Here is a 27,921-nt window from a genome sequence, read left to right as displayed (position 1 = left end):
AGACAGATAGCATATAGATATAGACAGATGGGTATAGACATAGACATTGTGTATGGCAAACTTTCATAGAAAAGATAAAGATAGCAGAAGCAAAAGTAGCTGTAGGGATTTGGACTGAACCAAGTCAGCACAAAGGATATTTTCAAAGGTCTAGTAATGGCTAGGGAGGTAGAGCCGATCCCTTGATACAAATGCTTTTGCAGTTATATGGGACAAGACAGAGGTGGTTGGGGAGCAACTGATATTTAGACAGCTGCATTGAGAGGTGGCAGAGGGCTTTTTATTTTGTTTCTCTCACTGTCAACCCCACATGTAATTCCTAAGGAAATCTTCTCAACTCTACTGCTCAAAGAATTCCCAATGTTATCAGCTTTTCTAGTCCCACACTGCCATCAAAGATCACACTGTTTGTTACTGTGTCATATTATCATTTAACCAGTACTTAATTAATGTTAGAAGCTCTGAACTGATGTCTATTATTTTCTTTCTTTTGAAAAATCTGTTTATTTTTAATTTTTTTCCTTTAGTTTTTACATCCCAATTGCTCCCCCCCACACACACACACACCAGTCCCTGTCTCACAGAATATCTCCCACAATCCCTTATCCCCTTATCCTCTACTCCTTTAAGGTGGTGGGTCCCATTTGGGTAAGAACCCACCACAGCTCTCATGCATGAAGTCTCTGCAGGATTAGGTTCATCATTTTCCACTGAGGCCTGACTGGACAGCCCTGCTAGGGAACAGATTCCTCAAACAGGCAAGAGCTTCGAAGACCCAGAAAGACTGAGTTGTGCATCTACACATGTAGCAGGAGCTTGCTGGGGCCTGTATATGCTCTATGGTAACAAGGGTTCTGGTGAGTTGACTCTGTAAGTATTTCTGTGGACTTCCTATCCCCTTCAGGACCTTTGATCTTCCATAAGAGTCCCTGATCTCCATACAGTATTTGGCCTTGGGTATCCACATCTGTTTTAGTCAACTGCTGGGTTGAGCCTCTCAGAGGACAGTTATGCTAGGCTTCTGTCTGCAAGCATAACAGAGTATCATCATCAATAGTGTCAGGGATTGGTGCTTGCCCATGGGATAAGCCTCAAGTTAGGTCATTGGTTGGCTATTCCCTTAGTCTCTGCTCCATCTTTGTCCCTGCATTTTTTAAGATAGGATAAATTTGGGGTGAAAAGTTTTATGAGTGGGTTTTTTACCCTATCCTTCCACTGGGGCTTCTGGTTGGCTACTGGAGGTGCCCTTTTCAGGTTCCATATACCCACTGCTATGCATGTTGGCTAAGGTCGCCCATGCTAACTGCTGGGAGCCTCTCCTATCTCAGTTCTCTGGCACTTCCTAGAGATTTCCCCAGGTCCCCACCCTGGTAGCTGCAGACTTCCATGCAAACTGCTCTAAAGACTTTCCACTGTATAAGAATACAAAGAAATTCTCTTTTTTAATGGACGTTAAATCCATGAACATCCAAGGATGAACTGTGGAAGTTGTAGTTATAAACTTATTCAAAAATAAAAAAAGTTTTTTTTTTTCGTATAACTTAACTGTGGGTATAAAGTTATTTGAAAGCTGCAGGTACTTCCTAAATACATTAACATGTGGCTTATATAATATACAGTGGAAGAGTAAAATGCCATCTGACAGCTTGTAACCTAGTAATTATAAGCTAAACAGCAATGGAAACATCACAGTTTGTATATTTGCTTAATACTTATCATATATATTAAATTAATTTTATTTAGTGTGTGTGTGTGTGTGTGTGTGTGTGTGAAGTATGACATTTAAGGACAACATGCTTTAGAAAATCTGAGTCTATAATTTAACTCTTCTGTCATCTTGGAATATTTTTCTCTCAAATTATTTGATATCTGAGTTTCTTCTTGTCATTTCTTCATTTATAACCCATTTTCTGAAGCATTTTTATAAGTAAATCAAACTAAATTTTTGTCTTTGTATTAACTCTTCCATCAATCTTTTTTTTTCCAAGTCAGGGTTTCTCTGTGTAACTCTAGCTGTCCTGGAACTCACTCTGTAGACCAGGCTGGCCTTGAACTCAGAAATCTGCCTGCCTCTTCCTCCTGAGTGCTGGGATTAAAGGCGTGCGCCACCACTACCGGGCATTCAATCAATCTTTTATTTCCCTCTCAGTACATGTCTCTGAGTAGTATATTATTAAACATTTTGATTACTATCTATCCAACCTAAATAGTTAGTTTTCATGATATGAGACTGCAATTCTATCAAACTCTCTGTAAAATCCTTAGTGCCTTGAGTCATCTCTGGCGTTTAGCCAACTATTCACTTAATGTTACAGATGAAAATTAGGAGAGAAATCAATGCTTTATATCGGTGTGATAATGTTCTAATAGAACTAGAAATATAATGAGCAAATCAATCAGGTATTCAGCCACTGAATGTTCACTATGAGAGTAATAATAATAATAATAATAATAAGAAGAAGAAGAAGAAGAAGAAGAAGAAGGAGAAGGAGAAGGAGAAGAAGAAGAAAGAGAAGGAGAAGGAGAAGGAAGGAGAAGAAGAAAAAGAAGAAGGAGGAGGAAGGAGAAGGAGAAGGAGAAGGAGAAGGAGAAGGAGAAGGAGAAGGAGAAGGAGAAGGAGAAGGAGAAGGAGAAGGAGAAGGAGAAGGAGAAGGAGAAGGAGAAGGAGAAGAAGAAGAAGAAGAAGAAGAAGAAGAAGAAGAAGAAGAAGAAGAAGAAGAAGAAGAAGAAGAAGAAGAAGAAGAAGAAGAAAAGAACGAACTAGACTGGTGGAGAAGAAACAAAACTGCTTTTATATATTTTGAAATATGTATAGAGATATCCTTTTGAAATTGGGTTAGACACTTTTACCAAAGTGGCATGATGTAGAGAATATAAACTTTTAGAATATAAGACTAGCATCATATCTGAAGTAATGATGACATAAGACTGAATATGAGGGAGTTTATACAGAAGAGTCTATATTTGTCTTGGATAAAGGGGTGGCAAAAAGAGTCTTCTAGCACATGGGATGAAGGACTATGAGTGACCGAGAACATCTGGGTGGATGCAAAAGATACAACTCTCACTTGCTTTAAAAAGGAGAATGCCTAGCTTTCTGAAAATTTAGACATAGGCATTTTCTGGTAGATTCCTTGAGGAGGATATGATTTTTTTTCTAATATGGACAAATGTTGAATAGGTTTACGTTTTACAGGGGTCAATTCATTTAGTCTTGTGTGTTCTCTGTAACACTGTTTCTATCTTGTGCCACTCTGGCATAGAACACCCACTACACATAGATATAAATGGTATACAGCTTATCTTCTCTCATGATGGTATTGTGCAATCGGTACCCTATGCATCTTATCAGGGGCTTAAGAAACATTATGACAATGTCCTCGTTTGTCTCAGAAATTCAGAAGTACGTATCATCTAAGATGAATAAATAATGTCACAGAATCACAATAATCAAGAAGACCATCAGTTGAAAAACTTGAAGCTTTCTGAATTTTTTAGACCTAAAATCTTTCAAATTTTCTTCTGGTTAGAGAGGAATACGGTGTATCACCCTTGGGGATGTTTTCTGACTCTTTTATGACATTAGCTTAATGACAACAGCCAGAGACACATGAAAATCTGATTCTGAGGCTTACAGCCAGTTCACAGTTCCTTGAGAGATGATTTTCTGAGATTTCATCTCACAGGGTAACCTGTGTTACAGAAAAGGCTTTAGCATTTTTCATCCCCTCTTACTTTCCCCTAGGATCTCCATTGTTATTGTTCAGGGTTTTGAAAGGGAAACACAGTCAGGTCAGAGAAAAGGCCCGCAGAATGTTTGTGCCAGTGGACAAAAGTGTGAAAATACTGCTTATAATTCATGGTGGGCTACTCTGTGTCATTTATCTTTACGTGTGTGAGGAGTCAGATAAGTCATTCATGACTCTGCTAGCCTTGATCCATCCTTCATCACTACACTTATGGAGATAAATGCCACAGCTATCATATGTCCTTTCAGAGTAGAGATTCAGATTAGTAAGAGCAGAGGTCAGGCTAATGTTATTATTTAAAAGTGAAGAACAGTCGGAGTGTACCATTTCCTGTGTTCACACCTCTTGTTCTGGTTCAGCATTATCTGCTAAGAAATGAATGTGTAGAATCTGTACATTGATGCATCTATAGATACCTCTTAATTTCAACTGAAAATACCATTTTCAAGAAAATGTAAACCATTTATACTGTGGAAATAAATAGATTAATTAATGGGAGTATTTGTTATCCAAGTGATTAGAGGCAAAATGAAAACAATACAGTGGAAGTAAATTATAAGCAAGTGTTTGAAAGTCTTTATCTGGTCAAGTCACATGTGATAGGACCAAGTCGCCAGAAGAAAAATGGAAAAAAAAAAGAGTGAGACATGATATTTGAACCGTGATATTAGAGAAAACAGTGTGGAAACCTTGGCTTTATAAGCTGTGGCACCAGTGGGCTATAGTGCTACAGTGAAGCAAGTGGGTTCTTTCTCAACTCTGCACTTGAGGAGTACTCTACAGGACAACTAAGCAATAAGACCTCTTTATCACTCAATTGCTGGATCGAGTGCATATAGAAGGAAGATTTTTCCATTGTCATCAAGGCATTGCTTTTTTATTACCTTGGTTGCTATCCTCTATAACTAGCAAGAATGTCAAAGTGTTTTCCACAAATCTGAACCAAATATTAGTGTTATAATGGTTTATTGTTAGAATTTATGTTTAAGTCATGTTTCTTACAAAAAAGAAGGCCATAAATTTGAAAAACATCAAGGAGATAATATATAGAAAGGGTGGGGGCAGGAAAGAAGAGGAAAACAAAGATATAATTATAATATTTTCTCAAAAATAATAATATAAACATAAAACATAGTAAAAATTAATATATTTGACTGTAAATGTGTAATTTTTACAAGATTTAAGTTAATTGACTAATTTATGTACTTTACATACCAATATCAGCACCCTCTCATCCAAGTCTCCCCTTACACATCTCCCCCTCCCATTCACACTTCCCTTTTTGTCTGACAAGGGAGAGACCCCTCCCTGGGTATAACATCAAGTCACTGCAGGACTAGGCACATCCTCTCCCAGTGAAGCCAGACAAGGCAGCCTAATTAGGAAAACTGAATCTGCAGAGAGGCAACAGATTCAAGTAGGACCCCACTCCACTGTTTGGGGGATCAGTATGAAAATCAAGCTGCACATCTGCTACATATATACAGGGAGAAAATGCATAATCTTTAAATAAGTCTTGGTAATACCTTTGTTGTAATTAAATTTAAGTTCAAAATCTGGTTGCATTTTTACCTATTGCTTTTTCCAAATATATAAATATATACATATATATGTATATATATATATGTATATATATATATATACACATATTTCTCTGTGTGTGTGTTAACTGATAATACTTTGAACACTAAACAGAAGAAAATGCAATTGAATATTAAGTTTTATAGGACTATGTCTCTAGATGAAATAGTGAAGAGGGTTAATGATAGCAAAAATGAGATATTGAATTAGAATATAGAACAGTATAATTTTGCAAAGTAAAAAGAATGGATTGAGAGACAATTTGGAGCTGCCTAGAATCTTGATAACAGAAATAACATTATATAGGTGTTGGGTTAATTGTAGACCCAGAAGAGAAGGTATATGTATATGGCCTGAGTTATTATGAAAATCAATGTTCTCAACAAAGTGCTTTGTACATATGTTTTTATAACTGAGTAGGTTACATTGCTCACAAAATACTAAAATACATTCAATGTGAAAATTTTGTTTAAATATACACTTTTATAGTATACACACTGTGTGCTTTCAAGTGACAGACTTAAGAAAGTGGTTACATATTCTGATCTGAAAGCTAGATAAATTCAACAGCCAGTATCAAATTAATCAGAGATAAGAGTGCCCTCTCTCCCTGTATCTATTCAAAATAGTACTCAAAGTGCTAGGCAGAGCAATAAGACAACAAAAGGAGATCAAGTGGATACAAATTGGCAAAGAAAAGACCACTATTTGAAGATGATATGATAGTATACATGAGTGACCTCAAAATTCTACCAGAGAACTTCTACAGCTGATGAACAACTTCAGCAATTTTTAGATTCTTAAGTGGTTTGTAGATACCAGCTAAAACCACTGTAGTGCTGTTTCATTTGTGAATATATAGTAAATCCAACATTCTAGCATGGTGAAACTTAAGGGTCCAGGAGTCCATGAAGTAAAACATTTGGAGCAGATACACAGCACAGTGACCACTGTGGAATTAGAAAAATGAACAGTATAGCTTCTTAGGAGTCAAGTGTGGGATTTTTTTCAGAAAGGACTGACAGGTATATCTATGCAAAATGCTACTGAAGTTTAATGAATATGAAAATTGGGACTTGGTTTGGACATGATTCAGCAATAAATAGATGTTTTTTCCCTTTCCTCCTTTGGTTTGGTTTTCACTTTGCACAGTTCTTGCTATTTCCTGCACTTTCCTGGAGGTACTGTTAGTACCATGCCCATCAACTTGTACTCAGTCCATGCTTCAGATGCAAGGATAACCAAGATTTCTTAGAAACTTAAGATTTCCTATTAGTTATTATGAAGTTAAGTTTATATATAATTCAGATTAATCACTTAAAATTACATATTATCACTAAGATTCCTTTCACTAAAACTCAGTTTTTATTTGCTTAATGCTAATGTTGACTAGTAGTAATGAATTGTTTTGTAAATGCGTTTCTTTTATTATCTGATCCAAATGAAGCAATCATACACATTAAAACACCCACTTTTGAAACTCACTTGTTGAGCTATCAGGCTATTCTGCCTGCTAAGGCCTCCTTGTCCAAGTTAGCTAAAGTTCTTATGTTCATTTCTTCCTCACTGCTTAAACATTCAAATATGTGCTGCCTTACCCAGTGTTAGCTCACCTCTTACTAACAATAGATTCTTGGTGATGTCAATACCCAGACCAGTATTTGGTCTCAATTTCTGCTTGGGTGATTTCCCTATCTGCAGTTGCCTGGCTTTCATCTCACTACAATTTGTCTGTATTAAATATATGTTCAAACGAGATAAATTACTGTAATTGTTAGGATTAAAAAGTATTTGGTTTTTTTTTTTCAATTATACTAAAAGAAACACAGATTCTGTTGTCTAGTGTACCACTGCTTTACACACTGTGTGGTTCTTAAATTTTGATTCTATCTTCCATCCTCTTTGTATAATACTTCTTTAAAGAAAATACATGTATTTTTTCTTGTTTTTTATTTATTGATACAGGAGAAAAATTACCCAAATAAAATTATTAGCAGATGCGTATGTTAAACTCTTAACATGCAATTTGACAATACTAATTGGATGATGTTTAACTCTTAACTGCCCATTTATTTTAGGCATTGTCTGATTTGATCTATGAGGTGATTATGACTAGGACACTCTATCAGAAAGAAAAATTGACCTGCGTAAGTTCACAAATCTAATAAATGAAAACCAAGTGTGGACTGCAGATCTGAATCCAAAAGCATGTTTTTCCTGTCATTAGAAAAGTGCATTATTCCAAATGGCCAGTGGTTAAAATAGATGCCTTGGCTTTCAGCCCAGAGCTGTGTTAAAATACAGTGGTGATTCAATAAATATTGTCACCATTGGTATCTGTGTTGTTGGTCATGGCAGGTCAAGAAATGTGCTGGATTGTTCTAATGGGTAAGGTTTAATATTTTTGTTTTTGTTTTTTAGGTTGGCAAACACGTTGCCTATTTACTTCATAGAGACCCCAATGGAGAACAAGGTGGGTGATGATTCATGCTCAATGGTTTCCACAATAGGCTGAACACTACAACAGCAGCTAGCATAAAGTGGCTCATTATATGCTGTCAAATCCAATAACAGCAATGACAGACTTCCCTCACTACAGCAATTTGTGGGGAGTCCAGCCACTCCAAAAAGGGACTGAATTAAAACAATAATAACAACAACTACAAACCCTACAAAATAGCAGAAATAACCTATCCACTGAGTCTTATTTTCTGATTCTGTGTAGGTTTCCCTTTGAAACAGGCTTCATGCTTTCTGATTCAACTAAAGAGATAACTGACCTTTGAGATTAGCTTCTCTTGTGAAATCCTCTTCCTTCAGAACATTGTGCAGAATAAATAATTTGCATAGGTTTTAGGGTTCATAAGCACAATTGCTTATGTAGCTCTCCTTTGAGGACAGCTTATGTGGCTCTCCTTTGAGGACAACTCTGATATACCACCCATCATATCTCATCCTCTGAATAGCCATCATATTCTCTCTCCCTCTCTCTCTCTCTCTCTCTCTCTCTCTCTCTCTCTCTCTCTCTCTAACACACACACACACACACACACACACACACACACACACACATACACATACAAACACAAACACACATTTTTTTAACTTTCTGGTACCAAAGCACCCACAATGGCAATCCTTCTTACAGAGACCTAAGGTCAGGAGGCAGCAGGCTGGATAAAGACTCTTTATGACTATGCATCCCTTTGTCTCAATAAATTGTAATCTCATTGAGGAGGCCTACTTTTATCAAGTGCCTATAAATCATGTTCATCTCACATTACTGTGTAGTGACCAATTCAGTCGATTATTAGTCTGGGAAAAGTGTATAATTAAAGAAGCAGATAGTGTATAATATTCGTGCTTTCTCTATCCCTTAGCACAAGCAGTAACACTGAGTAGATTAAAAAAAAAAATGACACGTTTGCTTAGTGAAAGAAGGAAGAAATGAATAAATCCATCAATCAGATGGTTCTCTGTGGCCAAATTAAAGACCAGACAGAGAAATTCTGATTACTTGAAATCATTTTTTTCCTCTGGCCACAAGTCATAATGCCCTGAAAATGTTTGTTTATTTTGGAAGGCAAAAGCTTATCTGCAGCTATTTTCTTTATTTTTATATTCAAATGCCTATAAAACAGAAAAACACTGGAGACCTATTCATTGCTCACAAATGATCTATAGGGTAATAATGTGCTGGCTTTTCCAGCTGTGCTGCACTTTGGTACTATCTTGGGTTTAATTGAAAATATGCTGTGACCTTGGTTTTGTTCACTGGGCGAAGGGGGGATATAATTGGCATGAAGCCTCTGAAGAACTCTCTTTTCAATGAATGTCATTTGGTTAATTTGGGGTTCGCCTGAGGGAAATAATGTGTGAAGTCCTGTAAATACAAGGCGCTTTTTATTCACATGGCATTAACATGAAGTTAACAACCTTTTTTTTTTAATCAGCATTTTATTTTGCAAAACTGATTTGTTGATTCCTAAATGCTATCAGCATGATAATAGTATTGTCCTTAACAGTTTCCTGATCCATTATAATTAAATAAACAGCTTTTAGATTGCAGTCCAAAAATGTCTGTGCTCCATTCTTAACTTAAGGAGTTTCCATAGAAACCATGGGCAGAAAGTTTAACTGACATTTATTGGGCTTGAGGCTATAGGGAGCTTTGATATCTCTATTTTCCTCTCTATAGTTCTGTATGTGAATCTTCTTAGCTTTATTAAACCCTTGAAAACATCACTTGCTCCAAGTCTGCTCCTCCCTCTCCTCTTCCCTCAACCTTCCTCCTCTTCTCCCTCCTTCTGCTTTTCCTCTTCTCTGTCTCTTATTAACATTGAGGAAGTAATTTGGACTCAGTTAGATTTAACAAATGCAATAATACAAAATGCACTCTGATACTTAAGTGTAATTGTGTTATTAGCTGGAAATGCTTTTCTTCAAAAATAAAAAGAATTGAGAGTGAAGTTTACCAATGTAATGCATGCTGGCAGGAAGGAAACATTGGTGGCTGGTTGCAAGTTTGTGATGCATGTATCAAGATCCACTTTCTTCTCTGGATGTGACTATTCCTTGATTTATTCAAGCAAGATGGAATGTTTTTTCTTAGTTTCAACTTTCAGAAGGAAGCAGAACAATAATTTGATCAAATTAATCCAGGAAAATAGAATAATTGTTCCAGGAAAGGAAAAAAAAAAAGAACTATCAAGATCTAGCGACTTAGTTTAAGTTGTCACCTAACACACTTCACTTAACAGCAATGAAGCTGGTGCCACAAGTTTAGATCCCACCCCGACTGATTGTAACATTATAGATAGGTATGGAAGTATGCCATCTTAGCTTCACAATAACAATATAAATGTGAACAAATCTGAACCATGAGGTTTTACTAAGATTAAAAGTAATAATCCTACAATGTCTTGGGCCAGCAGCCTGTCATCTTTAATACTCAGGAGGCTAAGTAAAGATAGTCTCAATTTCAACGTCTCTCTGATCTATAGAGTGAGTTTAGGCTGATCCAATCTATAAAGTGAGTTCAAGGCCATCCTGGAAAATTCAATGAAACCTTGTTTCAACATAAAAATTAAATCAAGTGTGAGGGGCTGTTAATATAGCAAAATACTAGACCATAGGGTCTGGATTAAATCTCAACTGAGGTATCAATGCAACAGTAAATTATAATAGCAGTCTTCTGCTGTGGCTTCATAAAGAAGTTGCAAAAGGAGTTTGTGCTTTATGCAAAGTTTCTATAGCTATTTGGAAACACAGTACATAATCAGCACATATATATTATAGCAGTTCAAGGGAAAGATTTAATCAGACATAGGATCAATCACTAACTACACTACTGGGGAAAAATATCAAACTTGCAATTATTGATTCTTCATCTATATGTCAGAATCATGAGTCTTACTTCTTGGACCTGTTCTGGGATAGGCAACTGTATATGTAATCTGCTTAATTTCTGTGAAAACGTGCACTATGGGCTGTAACTTCTGTCAGTCTTACTCTCTCCATTTTTCTGAGGCTTTTCCTTCTCAATATTGATTCAAAGTATAGGAAAAGCAAACAAAAGCAATATTCATGTTTAACTTAGCATATATATATTAAAATAATCTCATTAAAGGTTTATAAAGATTAAAATAACATGATAGCAATGGCAGAAGAAAAAAGCCCTACTGAGTAGGGTACAAAATAGAGTTTCAGAGTTGCTAAGAATATGATCCTAGTATCCTGAGTGAGATAGCAGACTTTATCTTATTTCTAGGAGTCCTTTTCAATGCTAGAAGTCTCAAATTCATTACTCCTAATTTATGACTTCTCTTCCAAGATGTAAGAGCTAAATTCAAATGGATGTGACTTAGAGTTCATCTTTCTAGTGAAGGTGAAGGGAAGATAGTCCACTGGGCTGGAGGTGAAGAAAGGAGAGGACAGATATGTGCATCTATCTCAGAGCCGTGATGAGATGCTTCACCATGCTCCCAAATGCTGGCAAATGAAACCATAGGATGAACAAGGTGTTAATTTTGTATAGCAATATGAGTAAACACTGTACGTTGGAGAAAAATAGTAAGAAAAAATGCCTTCAATATATTCTCCTTTTTAAAAGAACCTAACAATTTACCTTTCACTGATAAAAGGTGATGGCTAACTGAAAGGTTAGTAAGAATTGCTGTGATGAAAACATGACGAAGTACAGCTAGAACGGAGCTCTATGAGACATGAATTCTGGGAAGAGCAGTTGCTTGTAAACTACCATCAAGGCATGTGCCCATGGGAAAGCACAAGTACATAGGTTTAACCAGGACAAACATTTTTCTTATCATTTTGTGGGTTATTGGTGCTCCTTTTTCTGCTGTGTGCCTGCACCTGCTTCACTAAGATACTCCTACATTTCTGTTAGAAGAATTGTCTTTAGCCACAATCTCCATTTTAAGTTAAATATCTAATTTAAAGGCAGATAGTAGAGTGCCTAAAACCACCCAGACAGACCTACAAATATCTGTGCTGCTCAATGCAGTCCTAGCATACAAATCAGACAGCCCCTGTGTCACAGGACTTCCTTTCATTAGGGTTCCTCGCATATTTAATGTGATCCATGGTACAATTGACAGCCATATGAGTGTGGTTTAATTTCTTTTAATTCATAGATGAAAATCAACTATAAATAGAAGCTTATAATTATCATCCATGAATTGAATGCAACCACTTGGCTGTCTTCATGTTAGTTGACAACCAACATAGTCGGAGAAAACTTCACAAGGGTCTACTGTAGGTGGAGGCTACAGGCAGTTGAGGGGAAATGAAGCAGTTGTTTCCAGAGACAAAGTCTCTCATGGGTTATCTAGTCCCGAGTAGTCAAGTGGACATTCCTAACCTCATGAGCCTGTAGATGATACTAATTCAACTAGGTAGGTTTTGTGTGTGTGTGTGTGTGTGTGTGTGTGTATGTGTGTTTAACAATAATCATCATAGACGAAGTCATAGGAGTTGATGGAGAAAAGAGTAAGAATAAGAGAGGAGAGACAGAGGGGTAGAGGGATGTAAATACAGTTTATTCATGTATGAAATTCTCAAAAATATGAAAGCTTTAAGGACTATGGAAGAAAAACAGAGAAAATACTTATAGAAATGACTGTGGAAATGTTTTAATAGAAGTTCATATACAATCACAAATTGTGGGCCAGATTTTACCTATAGACAGAACTGGTTTCCAAATCCTGACATTCAAATTTTACATGTTTCTGCATGTCTGTTCATATGGCAGTTGCAGCCTTGCGAGTGAGAATAGGGAATTCAGTATCAATAGCCACACTCACCAACATTTACTTCCTTTCTGTAGTGATTTTTACTTATTTTTCATTAACCTTTATCTTTCTACTATGCATGTGACATAGAAATAAAACATATATTGTTTATAGAATGGCAGAAGAAGTCTGAGTTACATTATTTTTACCCAAGATCTGGAATATCCGTAGTCAACTGTGCCTTCTGCTTTCTAAATTTTTTTTGTTCTTTTTCTGTTGCTTAAGTGTATGCAAAGTACTGTGAACACATTCCCCTACTCGGTTATTTTGTTTCCACTCCCACAACTCGTGACCCACTTACTCTTCACAACCAGTTCTACTTCTGCCTCTATCTTTTCTCTCTCCCTTCTTTTCTCATGTGCATGCATGTGCATGGGGGGAGGCTTATTTTGCACATCCTGTGCAATTGCTATTATGTGTCATTGCTATTATGTGTCCATAATTGCCCTTACGATGCCATATCCAGGAGACAGCATTTTATAGTGAGCCTCTCCACCCTCTGGCTCTTTTTAAAATGGACTCTTTTTTTTTTTTTAATGAACTGTACAGAGACCAAAGACAGATGGTGGGAGAAGGAACCAAGAAAGATTTTTCTCATCTAAAGTAACAAAAGTAGATTAAATGCTGATGATGTAAAGAGCAGCATCCTCTGACCTTCTTCCTCCTTGTCCCTTCCAGATGCTGAGGGGTACTTGGTTATTTAATACTTTTCATGCACTTGTCTAATTATCTCTTTTGTCATTGTTACTACAAAATGTTCATTAGAGGCACAATGAATACAGAAAAACAAAAGTGTTTTAACTTGTTAAGGTACTAACAAGGTTAGTTAAGTGGTTAAATGAAACTCATTCATATTAGAACTGAATCCTCAGCTCACAATGTTCCATGGTAACTGGAGAGCAAACCCAGGACTGTGCAGTGAGGCAACTCACTTCCAATATGTATAACCTAAAGCTAATGTGAAGGCTGGGCTGTTTTAAAATCAATAAATAAGAATCCAATTTTCAGATGTCTGCATTTGCTGAATGGTTCCCTCTTTTGTGGTCATTAAGGTGAAACAAAGAAATCACGGATTCCAGTCATTTCCATTATCTGACTTGTCATCACGGAGGTTTCCTCATTATGCACTGTTAACAGGGTTGAGGTTACTTGAAACTAGCTTCCAGTTCCAATTAGGAGGACATCCCTGCTATCTGCATTCTGATTAAATGTGTTGCCTGGAAATCACAGAAAGAGTCTATTCTATTTCCTCCCCTTGCTTAGATCTCATAAACACAGACTCAATTAAAGAGTCTCCTTATCAGACTTCTGTGGGTCATTTTCCTGAATTTATTAAACTTCTCAGTCAAGCTAAACTATAAGAATTGTGGCTTACAGATTCAGCAAGAGCCTAAACTAGATTTCTAGGACTTGCCCCTCCGATGTTTTAGACAAAAACTTACACAGAACTCAAAACCTCTAATAACATGAGCTCATGAGTGCTGGCAAAATAAAAACATAAGTAGATGCTAAAACATCATGACACTGTTATCAGGCTGTATTTTAAGATCATGCAACCTATCCCAGGCCATCACTGTTGCGGAAGTTTTCATGGAGGACACTAGTAGTTTCCTGTTCCTAATAAGTACTGGTGATGTCTCGCTCTGCCTTACATATTCTCTCTTCAGTTTCCTATCCACGGCTGTCACAAAGCCTAATCAAGTCTCTCCAGTCCCTGTATATAGAGAACACAGAACTGCATGTGCATTTATACCACTTGGGATTATTTCATTCCTCCTAGTTTGTATTCTACTAGACTTCACTACAAGGCCTCCTGACTCGAGTTCATGTTTACCTTCGTGCACTTGCCACCTAACTGGTATTTGTTTTCAAACTACCCATTTTCATCCTAATTCTTCATCTTCCTCACTACTAGTACAGCTATAACTCTGTTTAAATTTTTCTAGAGTTTTATGTAAATCCTTGGGCAGTCACTGGTCAATTGTAGTATTCTGTAAAATCCTTAACAGAAGATAAATGGTTGTAAGTGAAAATAGGTGAGTACATTGCCTGGCTCTCAGTGGGTACTCAGCAAACTTTAGAGAGGGCAATGTCTGTCTGTCACTCCCTCAGAATGCTACATAGTTTTCTCATTCAAATCATGATATGCTATATCTCAGGTCTGCATGGCCTTTGTGACTGGGTAAACCCTGCTGTTTCTCTCTGAACTAATAATTATCCACTAACGATACACTCACTCATTCAGTATAGGGCATGGCATTGCTTTATGACTCAATCATTTATGCTAGGCTAGTTTTAGTATTCTGCTTCAAATGATCAATGAGGGAGACTTACAGAATTGCAGAATTCCCTCTAGGTGATGTGTTGGTAAGCATACTTAGACATATATTAACAGTGCTGAAGGGAACTCTAAACATTCTCTTTCTCAATGCTACCACAAAATGAATCCTAGATATGTTTAATGATTTTTGCTAGGGGTTATATATATATGGTTTTGGTTACTGTCTAGGAAATTGGAGCTGTGTACTCTTTAATAATGAACAAGGAAGTAAGTACTGAGGAAAACATTGGAAGGTGGTTTTTACAATGTGAATGACTTTGTATGTATGCTATTTATTCTCTTCAGATTGCCTCACATAGCAATTTAAATTGCATTACTCATTACAAAAATCCATATGCCTTTTGGGTGCTATTGTTGCTTTGTTTGTTTTCAGCCTATGGAGGCAATGATGACCTTGGCACAAGGCATTTCCTAAGGATTAATGAGCAGTTGGGGGTTAATGACTATCAATTCCTCCCAGCTAGTCATCAATCCAAAGGAAGCAAAGGCAGCAAGGCCATTAACTGCATTACCAACTTTCTGAAATCAGATTCTTCTTTGCCTGCCTTGCTAAGGACTTTCATTTTGGATGAACCTGTTAGATTGTTCAAAAAATTCAATTACCTGTACAGGGACAGAAAAAAATGTTATTCGTTATTTGTTATATACATACACACACACACACACACACACACACACACACACACACACACACATATATATATATATATATAAAACAAATATATATACACATATATGAAAGATACGTTCATGAAAATAAATCACTTTTTAGTTAATATGTATGTCATATATAAATATACATATAGATATGCAGATATCTGCATTTATATCAAATTATTGATAATAAAAGAAAATATACACATATTGAGCTCCTTTGGGCTACTTTGATTACCACAATCTGACAAGCTTGGACTTGTTTTTATCTTTTCATCCTTATTTACTATTCCCAATTCAAAGTCTGAAGGGATTCATCCTATTTCATATTAAGGCAGGCTAAAATATGTGCCAAACTTCTGAAATATCATTCCTCAATATTCAGTATGAAGGCTTATTTGATAGTTTGCTTGATGGCCTGTTTGGGGGTTTTATTATATTTTTTTATGAACTATCATTTTTCATTGATTCTTATCACATCATTGTTCTTCATTGATGTTAATAACATGAATATTTCTCCATTTGACACCAGTCATGGCGATGACCTACAGCCTGAAAGATAAGTAAGCAGTAATGTAACTTTGAGTGGCAATATCCTTTTAGTAATAAACTAAACTCGTGTGAAAATGGTTCTGAAATAGACACAGTCATAGTCCTCACCTGTTGAAGATTCTCTGGTATTTTATTTTCTCTTCCTGCATCTAGGCTCTTCCATTTTCTGTTTTGTCTATTGTCTGTTGTGACACAGAACAACAAACTGACTGTAGTTTTGGTTTAAGATATATGGCAAATACGTGACACCATGGCAACCTACATCCAAAGAATTTTTCTGTAGACATTTTTCCTGAACACTTGCTGAGGAACTGAATTTAATTCTTTCATCTTAGTAACAGAAGTTGATGTCTTATCCCAAGACAGCAGTAAACACACTTACAAAAACACATAACTAATTTCCACACAGAGAGATACCAGTCCAATAAATTATTTCTGAATTTGAAACAGATCTACAAGTACTACAGTCTAGTAGATCTATGTGCATAGAATGTAATCATTTTTGAACTGTAGGATTCTATGATTAGACAATGATAAAGAACTTGATACAGTGAAAACAAAAACAAACGTCAAATATTTAAACACCCTTCTAATTTTTCTCTTTATTATCTCTTCTGTCACCATAATAGCACAGAATATAAAACAAGACACACAAACTTACACTAGTTTCACAGAAAAACATTGCACAGACATATATCTCTGAGTTTTAAATTTGTTTTTCATTTGGATTAGTTGTTTAAGTAACTGAAAACTGATTACAAACAACTTTTTTTAAGGCTACCTCTGTCTTTTTAATCATATATATATATGATGAAATATATATATGATATATATATATATAGTGTGTGTGTATAAATATATATATACACACACTATACATATACATATGTATATATAGAAAATAGATCATCGGCACTACTTTCAATAACTTATTTAAATGCTTATTATCTAATTCATTTGTTTACATTCTTAATTCATTTATGTTTGGGGGGGAGTCATAAGAAATAGTCATCCAGTCCATTCTTCACTACTTTTACTGATAACAGAAATAACTTAAGTCATATTGGTTTTCCTGAATTTTATTAATAGCCTTTAGTTATCAATTATTGCAAAATTGGTTTATCTACATGGCTCCTTACTAAAATTTAACTATGTTATATAATCAATAATTCAATATAGCAACTATTTACTAAATAGTTAGATGGAATCCAGTTTTACTCTTTAAGAAACTTTTGAGTAAATAAATAAGGTAGCCACCTAGACAAACATTGACATTCATAAATAAATTTGCTAAGTTTAATCTTGGTTTTACTGACCACTAGGGGAAGGATGGATTAGTAAAAATCTTAAGAGAATAGAATTAGTTATGGTAAATAGGTTCTGGTTGGACATAATTTAATGAAATAATCTGAGTGAGGAATTCAAAGCCAAAAGAAGAAAAAAAATATCTGAAGGGGAAAAGTAGGATGATCTGATTAGAATGTAAAACAGAATGCCATTGTTACTGTAGTAAGACACTCAGTAAACAAGGCTTGGACAATCATATGCTATAACACCTCGAAGTGAACACTTCTCATGCCATGCTAAGGCACTGTTTATCTGGGGATAATTAGGTCCTACAGGGGGCTGTCTGGAAATATTGGAAGACATTTTATTTTTCACTTCTGGGATTGCTGCTGGCATCTAGTGGGTGCGTGCAGTAAAGGACCGAGGAATTTATTGTCAGGTACATTTATCTGTACACTTTGTTGCCTAGTTTCTCATCTGATACTAACTTCAGTTACTTTAAGCAAAAACATTACTGTGAACAATTACTATGGGAAAATATGAAAACAAAATAACAGCTTTGAGGTAAGGAAAAACACGAGCTAATCATTTGGTGTCCTGTGAACTTGAAGAAAAGAAGAAGAGAAAGAGCAGGGTTTTGGGGCCCCAGATATTATAGTATATGCACAAAGGATGCTACTTGAAGTACACCAAGCACATTCCTAAGAGCTAGAAAGTTCTGATTGCATAATCAGAAGAATCAAACACAGAGAGCAATTTGGAGTCTGAGACTTGGTGGTCCTCCTTCTCACTCTGGCTAATCATTTTGCTAAACAAATAGTTGTTATAAAAACACAAACATGGTACTGAACAATGCTAATCCTACCAAATAATTTGAAAAACAACTCTGTCATCTATATTTTATATTTTCATAAATAATCAATCTCAAAAAAAATGGATGTGATTCTAAAGGATTCACATTCAGACAGAAGGCTCATACCAGCTATCTTTATTTTCTTTGCCTCATAAGAAGGTAAGTAAACAGGGAAGCCAAAACTAAATTAATTTTATGTTTAGCTTTGCCAAGAGGTTACTGATTGTGAGTGTATATTTTTTGATTTAGGAGAAGTTGACTTTTTCTTGCTAATATGAAGTTGGAGCTGTGACTGCCTCCTTAGCTTGCTCATCTATTATAACGTGCTGCTTTGGACTGTGACAGTAGCTCAAGGAAACCATTTTCTTTCATGGATTTTAAGAAAAATGTTCCTAATGGGTCTGTGGAGCACATTTTGCAATGATAAAGAGGCCATGGCCTTTAAAGGGCACTCGCCTTTACTGACTGTATGATTTCTTATCCTCCCCTTAAAAAAATGGGGGTGGGAGGAAAAGGAAAGAAAAAAATACCAATAGCTGGAACCAGAGCAGTGAAGGTTACTACCGAGTTCTGAGGGTTAGGGAGCCCTGAAGCAAACCATGGAAAGGATCTGCTTCCTGTAAGTAGAAACTTTTCAGACAGCCATGTTATTTTAGGCACAAACAGCAGAGGGCATTGTTTGGTCAAACATCAAACAGGGCTGCTAAGGATAATAAATGAAAAGGGAAAATCTTCTCTACTTTCTCCATCCAAAAAGCACTCAAGAAAGATCAAGAAGAGAGTGAAATGATCTTCAATTTGCTGTGTAGTTCCAGCTCTTTAGCGAAAGTAACTACAAACCAGAAATATAACAACTCGGAAATGGATGAAATTCTTGCTGTAGGAATGGGACTCTACTAGATGCTAAGGATCCATTAATAAGTTCCAGTCTCCCAAAAAATATTGGTTTACAGTCTCAATCATCTACACACTGCCTTTGCCAACTTACCCATTTTCTCATGGATGCATGCTTTAACAAATACTTGAACAGTATAATTTTAGGGAAATGCTACTAAGTAATGTGATTATCAGCACTCTGATAATCTTGCACCAAGGTTTAATAGAAAGTAAAAGAGACACTTGTGTTTAGAAAAAATAGTATATATATACATATATATGTATATATATATAGTATATATATACATATATATGTATGTATATATATGTATATATACATATATAATTCAATTTCATGTACATATTTATATATATAACTTCATATATTTCATATATATATGAATATATATGTATATATAGTCATATATATATGAAATTGAAGTATTTCAATATTTTACAGTGGAATAACTAGGTATAGTAATTTACAATGACTTTCTGAGTAGGTAAATGTAAAGATAAAATTCTTGATGTCACTTTTAATGATCAAATAAAAGGTGATTTCTCTCTCTCTCTCTCTCTCTCTCTCTCTCTCTCTCTCTCTCTCTCTCTCTCTTATGGGTATTTGCACTATAGGGAAGCATACTGTAAAGGACAGAGGTATACCAAAAATGAAACATTTGGAAAAATAAAGAAAGGTCCATGAAGTTGAAAGAATAAATTACAATAAAGCTAAAACATAACAGAATGAATTAGAAACATATTCAGTTTGCATTGTTTTACAAGAATATGGAGGCAAAATAAGAATTTCAATTGAAGGACAACACAAACATGTTTATATATTTAAAATACACTAAATATATTTCATGAAGAATTAAATATGACAGGCCAATTGTGAAAAGGGAGAACCTGATAAGATATTTTAGAGGGTGTCCAAGTTAGAAATGAAATGTCATGGATAAGAAGGGAAATGCTAGGCTATGTTTAGGAGTACTGCTAAAGAAAAGAGTGCTGGGCATGATGTGAATATAGAAAAAAAAAGATAAATCAACGAAAACTACATTTTTGCCTTGAGCTACTTGGTATATGTTACTAGCCTTGACAGTGGAACAGAGGCAGTTTTCTGTATATGCTACGCTATTTAAATCATGCAGTCTTCACAGTGTATGCTTATTAGATCTCATCACACCTACTTGGGAAAAGGTAACTCATGACAGACTCTACTAATAAAGATATTTCTTTGAAGTTTTAATGAATAATAATGGTAAACTAACCCTGCAACAGAAGTCATTTTAGTCCAAATCTTGCCTTTATTTCACTAAGTACTGCTGTAAGAAACTAGAAGTTCTCCCCCATGTACTTTAATATGTTTCTAGGTTGTAACAGAACTGAAGCTGAATGCATGCATACTTCTCCTTCCACACAATTCACCATATAGATTTGAGCAGCAACGATGATTCGTGTGTGACTTCAGGATGAAATTTTTTACACTAGCTCAGTCCTCCATCTGTGCAATTTATATTTCATGTTCTTAGAGATGTTAACTAGGCTGGGTCAATTTCAAACTTCGTAACTCTGTAGTCAGGCAATCCAACTGAAGATCAGCACCATGCAATTTTAAAGTGATGTGTGGTGTGTAGATTATTGAAGTCACTTTCCCCCCATAAACTGTACTTTCCCCTTCAATTTCTGTTCCCCACAAAGGCAGAAAATAATGTCTTCACAATATCCCTGCATGCTTACAGGTCTCAATTGTTTCATCTTAAATATATTTATTGAAGCAAATCTAAACAATATGTTAGATGTGCAGCAAGCCCCAATGGATCAAGCTATACATCCAAATTTAACTCCTCTACATCAGGAGTCCTTGACTTTGACTGTAAGCTTAATTTTTATTCTTCCTTTTATGACTAATATCAATTTACCCCCTAGACCACTAAATTTCCTCAGTATAAATCTCTGTTTCTATACTCAATTATATTTGAAATATTTTCTGAAAATTATACAATAGGTTATGCCTACATCAATTTTTAACTATGACTCAGAACATTTAAATATTTTCTACATCCAACTGCAATGCACAGATGCAAATATACACACTTTTATGTTCTGAGTGTGAATTTATATTATCCACATTGCAACCATAACAACATTCAAAAGTTCAGAAAACTTTCTTGATTTAGAAATTTTGTTTGCTTTTTTTTTTTTTTTAAATAATCCTTGGTTTATTTTCCAGAGCATAGCATTATGTTGGTTGTTACCACCTGGGTTGTCTTCTTTTTCTCTTTCTCTTTCTCTTTCTCTTTCTCTTTCTCTTTCTCTTTCTCTTTCTTTTTCTTTTTCTTTTTCTTTTTCTTTTTCTTTTTCTTTTTCTTTTTCTTTTTCTTTTTTCCTTTTTCTCTTTCTTTTTCTCTTTTTCTTTTCCTTTCTTTTCCTTCTTCTTCTTCTTCTTCTTCTTCTTCTTCTTCTTCTTCTTCTTCTTCTTCTTCTTCTTCTTCTTCTTCTTCTTCTTCTTCTTTCTCCTTCTCCTCCTCCTCCTCCACCACTACCTCCTCCTCCTCCTCTGCCACCACCTCATCCTCCTTCTTCAGCTTCTTCTTTTTCTTTTAATAAACCATTGTCTCTATATTCAGTTTTTACTCATTTATCATATTCTAATGTCACATATAATCACTAGTCATATATTACAAGGGTGTAAGTCAAGGCTTCTTAAAATGCAAATGTGGAGACAGATTCTCTCTCATAAAACACACTTTCTAATACCTAAATGTCATTTTAGAAACATTTTTGAAGACACTGTGCTTGAAGAACAACTCTCTGTTGACTAGACAGGTCAAGTCTGAGAGTTGCAGCCATTTAAAATCTGTACTGTTCTCATTACCATTACCTAGAGCTGCTCTTGAGTATATTTATCTATAAAATGTTCCTTGAAATTCTGCATGCATATGTACTCCTGCACAAAGCTCAACATCCTGGAAGGCTGGATTTAAAAATGGGGTGTAGGCAATATTAGAAAATACTGTTAAAACAAATTTGATTTAAAAAGGTGAGCTCCTATTGGTAATAGTGTGATTTAATTTGCGCCTTTTTCTCTTATAGTATTTTTAAATATAAAAAGATGTTGATAAATGATTTTTCAGGAGAAAATTTTATTGTTGTGGCAGGAATAAACTTTAGTAATTTTCTTGCAAACAAATCACGGTAATTGTGATTAATTTGATGAGAAGAATTCAACAAGTAAAATGTCATAAGAATTTCAAATTTTCAACTACTTTTGTCTTTTCTTTGTTATTAACTTGATGAAATGATTTCAGAAGACAGAAAGAAGAGGAGAAAGAGAGAGACACAGAGAGACACAAAGAGAGACAGAGAGAATGGATAAATGTTAGGTGATAGAGAGATAGATGATAAAAAGATCGATAGATAGATCTATAGATAGATAGATAGATAGATAGATAGATAGATAGATAGATAGATAGATAGATAGATAGATAGATAGACAGACAGACAGCTAGATAGATAATAGAGATGAATATGATATATCAAAATATGTTTCGTTGCTTATAACCTAAAAAACAAAACAAGCAAACCAACAAAAGACCCCACACATTCAAGGATCCGTGGATTGATATCATTAAAAATGTGCACAGGAAAAACCATTACTATATCATTTAGTTCATTTGTTCATCACAACCTTAAAGAAGTTATTTTCACTTCTTCATTATTTATTTATTTATTTTGCTATATCAGCTTCAGTGTTAGGTTTTTTTCTTTTTGAACAGAATTTCAGCAGCACTATATATCTTATTCTCTCAGACTATTCCAAAAACAGAATATAGAATTAGACATCCATTTAGATATCTAACCTCACTTGTTATTTGTGAGGGAAAAATGATTCTGTAATCTATCTAACTGCCAATTCCTTGTAATTAACCAGCTAACTTTTGTCCCATGCCAAGAAATTGACTAATTTTTTACAACAAAAGTCATTCTGACTCTGTTTACTTAGGTAAGAAGCTAGCGATATATGGGCTACAAGTTGGCTGTCAAATGTTTTCTGTGGGCTATACTTTTCAATCATTAAGTGTTTGGCCTGAAGAAAGGGGACAATATTTTGAAAGATGTGACAATTACAGTAAAATCAAATAACTGTGCCCATAAACAATCTTTTTAAAAAGGCTTATAATCCATTCCAGGTACTAGGGTGTCTAGTAGGGTCATTGTACACATATTTCATAGCAAATATATTTAACTTATTTTTTTAAATGTGGGTGTGGATACCGTAGGAATCATCTACAGAAGAAGGTTTACATGAGTGTTTCAGGAGGCTATATTGTGAGTTACTCATTACCATGCTTCACTCTGCCCTCCTATTCCTACCTTAATTCATCACTCTTATTCTATTTTTCTTCTTTCTCTAGTATATCCTTCCATTATGTCTCTACTCCCTTGAGAGTACCCATCTATAGCATCTTAATACTTGCCTGATACAGTTAGGTATTCCAAATTAAATATAAATACCTAAAGATACAAAGCTAGCATCCAAATATGAAAGAAACATGCAGTATTTTTCCTTCTGGATCATGTTACCACATATAAGATAACTGTTTTCAGATCAATGCATTTAACAATGAATTTCATAATTTTACTTGTTTCATTCATATTCACTGCTTGAGTGAACATGTAGCTCAGTAAGAATATATAGATGCTTTTGGGTATTTGGGTGAGTGTGGTTTAACTATTTCATGTTTAACTATTTTATAATCCTCCATACTAATTTCCATAGTAGTTTTACCAATTTGAATTCTCATAAGCAATGAATGAGCATCTCCTTTTCTCCATAGCCATGTCAGTATCTACTAATTCTGAAAATTTCAGTCTATTCCATTCTGAATGGGTAAGATGAAGTCTCAAAAGGCTTGCTGCGGACTGGACTCAGTCAGTTCCTCAACCAGCAGGAGAATCAGGGTTCTGGTACTCAGGTGGATAAGGAGTCAGTGGGATGACAAACAGACACAGACACCAGAGAGAGTGCTTTATCTGAATGTAATTTCTCAAAGTGAACATCAGGCTTATAATACAGAAGAAAAATAAGGAAGTTAGGTGATACATCAGCCAAGGTACATCGAGATGCATAATGGCTCTTTACACAAAACAGAGAAAATGCATACATAAAATATAACAGGAACCAGGCAGTGTTTACAACTGAGATACGATCAGCCCTATCTAAAGTTAGCTTTTCACAGGTGCCAGGTAAAAGGGCTAATTCACTCATGTGCAATTCTAGTCTATTTTGAAACCCACCATCAGGGGTCCCTTAGTAAATACCTAATTATGCTATTCTTCTGGGCCTAGTGAAAACATGAAACTGGGAAATTTCATTCTGCTAACCTTTTCATGAATAATACAATACTCTAGTTCTTCCTTAAACCACAACCCACCTTCTTTATACTATTATATAATGTAGGCTGCCATTCATGTCTGTAATGAGAATTCTAAGTTTACTATTTTGAACTAGCCCTGAGTTTTCTAGATCCTATCCCACAAACTATAATGCCTGGTTTCTGTCAACACTGGAGGCATTTCGTCTGAATGAGTAGCATTCTTACAAAATTCCAAACCCAGGGTTGGCTCAAGGACTGCCTAGGACACTGGTGAAGGCCAGGAAGCAATGTTTAATCTAACTTAGCTATTTGTCAAATCATTCCTTGGGGACACCTATAATAAAACAATACTGAAAGAAAGCACACAGAACCATTCACCAACTATTGCAAGGATGAATCTGAAAAACATCTGTTTATGGGACACCAGAAACTTTCCAGCGAACAAGTTTCCATGAAACTTTATACCTCAGGAGTGTGGCTGAGCTTTTGGGCTTGTCTCACAGACTTCACTGGAGTGGGTGTAGCAAAGGCTCAAATTAGTTTTGATTTGTATTTCCTTGATGGCTAAGGATGTTGAACATGAAAAGAATACATCTCTCACTCATTTATATTTCATTTCTAAGAACTCTCTCTTTAGTTTCTTGTCCCAATTTTAGTTTTTTATTTTATTCATTTTTATATTAGATTTATTTATTTTTTCATTTGGATCACTGTTTTCCCTCAATCCTTTCTTGTCAGTACCTCCCATCCCCCTCTCCCACATTCATTACTCCTCTCCTCCTCTTTAGAACAGGACTGGCCTCATTGAATATCATCTAGCTATGGCATATGAAGTTGCATGCAGTAAGACTAGGCATCTCCTCTTCTACTAAACATAGACAAGGCAACCCAGTAAGGATAGTGGTCCCAAAGGCAGGCAACAAATTCAAAGAAAGCTTCTGCTCCCATTTTTAGGAGCTATACAAATGTATTTTGTTCCAATTTATAATTGGATTCTTTTTTTTTTTCTGTGTTCAGTTTTCTGTGTAACTTGTATATATTTTTTTGAAATTAATTTATTTGTATTTTATGTGCATTTGTGTTTTACCTGCACATATGCCCATGTGAAGGTGTGAGGGTGTAAAATCTTGGAGTTACAGAGCGTTCTGAGCTGCATTGTGGATTTTAGGAATAGAACCCAGGTCCTTAGGAAGAGTAGTCCGTGCTCTTAAGTGCAAAGTCATCTCTCTAATGCCATCTTGTATATTCTGAACACAAATATTATTTGAGAAGTATTAAGTTGTGAATATTCTTCTCATGAAATAGGCTATTTCTTCATTCTCTCAAATGATGATAAGCTTTGCTCCAAAGGAACATTTTAATTTCTTGTGGTCCCATATAGTATTCAGAGACTCCAATGGAGCATAATTTAAAGAATGCATATATATATATATATATATATATATATATATATATATATATGCATATGAGCCTGGATGTCTATGCTGCTCTTTGGTATATACTAGAATACTGAAGAAGGTAATTTCAATGCCAATGAAGGAATAGACTTACCAGTAAGAAGAAAGGCAAGTAGGCAAATAATTATTTGTTCAATTTCTTCTATTTAGACTGTCAGTAGAAGGTGTGGCCTAGATTAAGTATGTATTTTCCCATATCAAAAGACACAGATTAGTGGTGGATCTTCCCACTTCAAATAATTTAATCAAGAAAAAATCTCTCATAGGTGCATTCTACCATTTGGCTTGGGTATTAGTTAGTTCCAGATGTCAAACTGACAAGGAAGTATAGGCATGCCATCTGGCAACTACTGGTCTTAATTATTGAACTATCAAGTTTCAATTCATAAAATTCTTTCATATGCTATAAATTCAATTATAATCCCACATTTTTCCTCTATTAGTCTCAAGGCATAGGGCTTATGTTGAGGTCTTTGATCCATCTGGAGTTCAGTTTTGTGTAGGGTAAGAGAAACTTCTTTTAGTAGACAACAATTAACAACCTATCACATTTGAATGTTCAGAGAATAAGAGACTATGAAATGTTCAGCCCTACACAAGACATCTTCATCTAAACCACCTTTTTCCGATGTTCAGAGATCATCCTGAAAGACGACCAGAAAGGTAGTAAGAGTGAGAATTTGTAAAAACAGGGTTTCCCTTGTTTAAGTTTATACTTACCATGAAACAGTGTTTCCCTGACACAATAGAGCAGTTACAAAGATGAACTCACAGTGGTTGTAACAGCATGGAGAAGGCCTGTATAAGCTCATATCAGACAAAATTTCAGCATGGATGGGAGTGATATATGCAAGTCTTAGTCCTAGCTGAGGAGTTATGAGCAGTTGACAACTGTTGTGAAAAAGAATGTTATTGTTCTTTAAAAGTTTTGCTTCTGTTTTATTGACTCTGCTTTATGGAGTTGCCATATGCCAGCATATTTGGGAAGCAGAATTTGGGTAAGATGGATAAAAAATAAATTCCCATATTGGGGTGGTATATTAGTCAGGACTTTCTAGAGAAACAGAACTTGCAGAATGATGAGTGTGTGTGTGTGTGTGTGTGTGTGTGTGTGTGTGTGTGTGTGTGTGAGAGAGAGAGAGAGAGAGAGAGAGAGAGAGAGAGAGAGAGAGAGAGAGACACTAAATGAGATTTATTGATTTATCTTGCAGGATGTTGTCCAGTTGGTCTATAATGGATGTAGTCAATGATAGGTCCAAGCATCCAGTAGTTGTTCGGTTCTTGAGGCTGAATGTCTCAGCTGTTCTTCATTATAGACATAATACAAAAAATGTAGGCACAAATTTCAGTGAAGGAATGGACTTGCTAGGGAGAGAAAGATCTAGTATGCTAAGAAAGAAAGCAGCAGAAGGTTAAAGGTGGATCTTCTCATCTCATAAATATGTATTAGAAGTGTATCTTCCTGATTCAAATACTTTAATTAAGGGAAAAATTCCTTAACTAGTGTGCCCAGCCATTTGGGTTTTAGTAAATAACAGAAATTATTGAAGTAGCAATAATAGCCATCACCCAGGTAGGGGTGAAATTTAGTGGAGGTAGAAAAGAGGGAGGTAACACGATAAAAATACAAGTATGAAATTCTCAATCAATAAAAACATAATTTAAATCACACAAAGAAAGTAAAATGGAGATGTCTTATTGATATACAGTCTCTTTCTTTTTCCTTTCCTGTTTGTATCTCTCTCTCTCTCTCTCTCTGTGTGTGTGTGTGTGTGTGTGTGTGTGTGTTTGTGTGTGTGTGTGTGTGTGCTTGTGTGTTTGTGGTTTGTGTGTGTGTGTGTGTGTGTGTGTGTGTGTGTGTGAGAGAGAGAGAGAGAGAG

The 27,921-nt window shown here is 35.4% G+C and overlaps 1 protein-coding gene across 11 annotated transcripts in view; it reads left to right on the top strand.

The window, feature by feature from the left end:
• The window catches only part of Lrrc4c (leucine rich repeat containing 4C), a 1,324,975-nt gene that overhangs the window by 1,286,082 nt on the left and 10,972 nt on the right, over positions 1-27,921 (top strand). For all 11 annotated transcript variants that reach the window (XM_085834625.1, XM_085834628.1, XM_029473969.2 and 8 more), the window contains one exon: positions 7,752-7,803. The gene's annotated coding sequence lies outside the window, so the exon portion shown is untranslated. The remainder of the gene's footprint in view (positions 1-7,751; positions 7,804-27,921) is intronic.

This window comes from Mus caroli, unplaced genomic scaffold (assembly GCF_978045245.1).
Source record: "Mus caroli unplaced genomic scaffold, Mus_caroli_1 scaffold_2, whole genome shotgun sequence".
Taxonomy (NCBI): Eukaryota; Metazoa; Chordata; class Mammalia; order Rodentia; family Muridae; genus Mus; species Mus caroli.
The sequence above is the reverse complement of the archived record's forward strand: the minus strand, read 5'-3'. Positions and strand labels throughout refer to the sequence as shown.